Raw genomic sequence first — 5423 nt, forward strand, 5'->3', positions numbered from 1 at the left:
GATCTAGAGCTCACACTATACACAAAAATAAACTCTAGATGGATTAGGGAGCCCAGTGTAAAAAATGAGACCATGAAAGTACTAGAAGAAAACATGAGGCCGGGCACGGTGGCTCACACCTGTAATCCCAGTACTTCGAGGGGCCAAGGTGGATGGATCACTTGAGGTCAGGAGTTTGAGACCAGCCTGACCAACGTGGTGAAACCCCACCTCTACTAAAAATACAAAATTAGCCAGGTACGGTGGCCCATGCCTGTAATCCCAGCTACTTGGGAGGCTGAGGCAGGAGAATTGCTTGAACCTGGTAGGCAGAAGTTGCTGTGAGCCGAGATCACGCCATTGCACTCCAGCCTGGGCAACAAAAGTGAAATTCCGTCTCAAATTAAAAAAAGAAAACATGGTTGAATTCCTCATTAATCTCAGTGCAGGGGAACGCTTTTAAACTATAACTCAAAAATCTAGATGCAATAAAAGAAAAGACTGATACATTTGACTACATAAATTTTTGTTAATTACATGCTAAAAAATGCCATAAACAAAGTCAAAAGACAACAAACTGGGAGAAAGTATTTGCAACATATTCCACATTCACAGGGTTAATATCTCTGATGTATAAAGAACTCTTAAAAACTGAGGCCGGGTGTGGTCCCACAGGCCTGTAATCCCAGCACTTTGGGAGGCTGAGACTGGAGGATCACTTGAGTCCAGAAGTTTCAGACCAGCCTAGCCAACATCAGAAAACCTCATTTCAAAAAAATAAATTAAAAAAAAAAAAGCCTGGTATAGTTCCAAGTGTGGTCTCAGCTACTTGGAAAACTGAGGCAGGAGGATTACTTGAGCCCAGGAGTTCAAGGCTGCAGTCATTGAGCTGTGAACATGTCATTGCACCCCAGCATGAGTAACAGAGCAAGATTCTGTCTCTAAAACAAAAGAAAATTGAGGAATAAGGGCCAAAACTCAATAGAAAAATATAACAAAAATATGACCTGACGAGTCTCACACACACACAAAATAAGATTTTAAAACAGCCCCAAAACATGAAAAAATAATCAAACTCGAAATTAGAGAAATACAGCTTAAAACACAAAAACACAATTTTTCACTTATCAAATTGGCAAAAATTAAAAAGCATGAAACACATGCAACAGAGTGTTTTGGTGAGATGAGGAAGCAGATACTCCCATACATTTCTAGTGGGAATACAACTAGTATCACCTTTCTAGAAGAAAGCTTGGCATTACCTAACAAAACTACATACACACTTACCTTTTGACCACAATCCCACTTCTAGAACCTATTCTGAAGATAAACCTCCAACGATAGGAACATACACATGCATTCAGTTATTTCTTGCAGCACTGTTTATAATTGCAAACTATTAAAAACAAACTAAATGTCCACACATAGGAGATGGCTGAATAAACTATGGTATTCCCACACAATGGAGTACCCTATAGCTACTAAAAAATAATGAAGAAGATCTCTATTAGCTAATATGAAATGTTTTCCAGGATTTAAGTTTTAAAAAGCAAAGTGCAAAAGAGTAGCCATAGTGTGCTTTCACTTAAGAAAATATGCAGGTATCTGCTCATTTGTACAAAAGAAATAGGAGGATAAACCAAAAACTAAAGAAATTGGTTACCTTTAGGGGATGGGTAGGAAAGGAGTGGAAAGAAGGGGGGAATAGGAATAGGCAGCAGAGATGAGGAGGGTATAGCTTACTTAACCACACTAAAGGGGGTAGGAAAGGAAAGAACTACCCTAAGGAAGTTTGAAAAACAGTATTTATTTTATTTTATTATTTTTATTTATTTATTTATTTATTTAGAAACGGAGTCTCATTCTGTACCCTAGACTGGAGTGCAGTGGTGTGATCCCAGCTCACTGCAACCTCCGCCTCCTGGGTTCAAGCTATTCTCCTGCCTCAGCCTCCTGCGTAGGTAGCGTAGCTGGGATTACAGGCGCACGCCGCCATGCCCAGCTAATTTTTGTATTTTTAGTAGAGACAGGGTTTCATTCACCATGTTGACCAGGCTGGTCTTGAACTCCTGACCTCAAGTAATCTGCCTACCTCGGCCTCCCAAAGTGCTGGGATTACAGTCGTGAGCCACCATGCCCAGCCTGGAAAACAGTATTTTGACTGGATATTGTAAGGCTAAAGATGAAAGGAACTGTACACAAACTCTGTAATCTAATTAGTAAATTTGCTTCTCATAGAGGTATGCATTAGCAATTCTGAAATCATTTTAAGATTGGACAGAAAATGATGATGATGATGAAGATAGATGGATAGATAGGATAGAGATGTATGTATGCAGCATGTATGTATACATATTCACGTATATATGTAAATATACATACTTATCCTAGCTGTACTGAAGTGGCCTAAAAGTACTGATAACCCAACAGCAATGAGCCCAGCTAGCAACTAAATCTTGGTTTCTAAATACCATTCTCCAGCACAAGGAACCAAGGCTCCTTGAGGAAGAGGTTAATTCCAGGGCTGGGGAAGGGAAAATACAAGATGAACCTGGAGTATCTTGTGATGCCAGAGAGCAAGAAAGTGCTCATAATGGATGAGAGCATGTGAAAAGGACACAGGAGCCAAGCCAAAGGACCTCTCAATAGCCAAAGTGGGAACACTTTGAGCAATAAAATAAATAATGATAGTATTAGATTATAATCCAGAGAATAAAATAAGTAAATAAATAATCTAATGGGTAAATAAACGGGAAAAAAGGAAGAACTTTTCCTCGCAGAATAATTTTAATGAATGAATGAACAAAAAATGAGGAAATAGAAAATTACTTTTGCAAGCAAAATCTACCAAGGAAACTAAAATTAGTAAGTGAAAGTGACAGGAGAAACAGGATATTTGCATAGTTTCAAGTAGCTCATCCAAGATGTTTATTGATTACAAAGGGGAAAATAGTAACTTTATAGTGGAGACAGACAAACCCCACCTTAGCCAAGTGATCAAGGTTAACATCACCAGTAATAAAACACATTGACATCATATATGATCTGATATGATTACTGAGAAAATGGCAGAGAAACCCAAATTGAGATATATTCTACAAAATAGCAGACCAGTGTTCTTCAAATATGTCAGTCATGAAAGATAAGGAAAAACTGAGGAACTTCTCCAGATGGAGGAGACTAAGGAGAGATGACAACAAATGTAATGTGGAATCCTGGATTAGATACTCAAACCAATAGAGAACATTCATGGAAAAACTCTTGAGATTCAAATAATGTCATTAGTCATTAGTATATTACTGTACCAATGTTAATTTCCCATTTTTAATCATTGTATTATGGTTATAGGAGATGTTAATTTTAGGGGAAGCTAGGTGAAGGACATATGGGAGCTTTAGCCTATTCTTGCAACTTTTCTGTCCAAAATTGTTGCAAACTTAAAAAATATGTAGACATTTGGAGGAAAAAAATTATCTCATGTTTCTAACATATATCTAACATATATATATCCTTCAATCAATAGCCAGTTACCACAAAGATCTTGTGGGTAGAATGCTAAAAAACGATCTTCCCTCAATGAGGTGTTTTTTGTTTTTTTTTCTTTTGAAACACGATCTTGCTCTGTCACTCAGGCTGGAGAGCAGTGCCGCAATCTCAGCTCACTGCAACCTCCGCTTCCGGGTTCAAGCCATTCTCCTGCCTCAGCCTTCCAAGTAGGTAGGATTACATGAGTGTGCCACCACTCCAGGCTAATTTTTGTATTTTTAGTAGAAACGGGGTTTCCATGTTGGCCAGGCTGGTGTCAAACTCCTGACCTCAAGAGATCCGCCCACCTCGGCCTCCCAAAGTGCCGGAATTACAGGTGTGAGCCACCGCGCCCAGCTCCTCAATGACGTTTTTATTGCTTACTCACAAGTTCAAATCAGATAAGAAACAATGTCTGCTGATCTCTTAAAGAGCAACTTTCCACTGCTAGGACAGTATAATTTTTTTTTTTCTTTTGAGACGGAGTCTCACTCTGTCGCCCAGGCTGGAGTGCAGTGGTGCGATCTCGGCTCACTGCAAGCTTCGCCTTCCAGGTCCACATCATTCTCCTGCCTCAGCCTCCCAAGTAGCGCTGGGACTATAGGCTCCCGCCACCACACCTGGCTAATTTTTTTTTTTTTTTTTTTTGTATTTTTAGTAGAGACAGGGTTTCACCGTGTTAGCCAGGATGGTCTTGATCTCCTGACCTCGTGATCCGCCCGCCCGCCTTGGCCTCCCAAAGTGCTGGGATTACAGGCGTGAGTCAGCGCGCCCAACCAGGACAGTATAATTTTAAGTATATTATTGCTCAAGAGTTTTTCAGCTGTAAAGTGATGGGAATGAAATTCAACTTGAACTTTTTTTTTTTTTTTTTGAGATGGGGTCCTGCTCTGTCACCCAGGCTGGAGTGCAGTGGCGCGATCTCAGCTCACTGCAACCTCCGTCTCCCGGGTTCAAGCGATTCTCCTGCCTCAGCCTCCCGAGTAGCTGGGACTACAGGCAAGCGCCACCAAGCCCGGCTAATTTTTGTATTTTCAGTAGAGACGGGGTTTCACCACGTTGGCCAGGATGATACCGATCTCTTGACCTCGTGATCCACCCGCCTCGGCCTTCCAAAGTGCTGGGAATACAGATGTGAGCCACTGCGCCCGGCCTTATTTAACCAAAGTAAAAAAGGGCCACCGCAGGGGAGGTAGAAGTTGGTAATTTTTGGCTCATGTAGCTGTGAGGATTTGCGGGGCAGGTCATAGAATCTAAGGGAGAGCTACCAGAAGCCAGGACCTTGAACTCCCTTCCCTTCCCCTCCCCTCCCCCACACCCCTCCCCTCCCCTCTGCCCCCTCCCCTCCCCTCTGCCCCCTCCCCTCCCCTCTGCCCCCTCCCCTCCCCTGCCCTCCTCTCCTCTCCTCTGCCTGAACATTGGAATCATTCTCCCCTGCTATAGTCAGACTTCCTCCACGTAGCCAGGGAAGATGGCCACCAGCAAGGCAATGCACTCAATCCAAGTAAACAATTCCAACAGAAAAGAGAGAGCAGTTTCCTTCCAGCCACTTCTTTTTTTCGTTTGTTTGGTTTTTTTTGTTGTTGAGTCAGAGTCTTGCTCTGTGGCCCAGGCTGGAGTGCAGTGGCGCGATCTCGACTCACTGTAAGCTCTGCCTCCCGGGCTCACGCTATTCTCCTGCATCAGCCTCCCAAGTAGCTGGGATTACAGGCATCCGCCTCCACACCCGGCTAAGTTTTGTATTTTATAGCATTTTTCAGAAAGAATTTTAATTGGCCCTGCTAAGGTCACATGCTCAATCTTTTGGTCCAATCAGTTTCCAAGGATATAGAGCTCTATGATGGGCTAAGCCTGGGTAATACTGTTGCTGGCATTGAAATGCACCTCCCAGATTCTCCTCAAGAAAAGACTGGCTGCCC

Source organism: Pan paniscus, chromosome 3 (genome assembly GCF_029289425.2).
Source record: "Pan paniscus chromosome 3, NHGRI_mPanPan1-v2.0_pri, whole genome shotgun sequence".
In the NCBI taxonomy this organism is placed as follows: domain Eukaryota; kingdom Metazoa; phylum Chordata; class Mammalia; order Primates; family Hominidae; genus Pan; species Pan paniscus.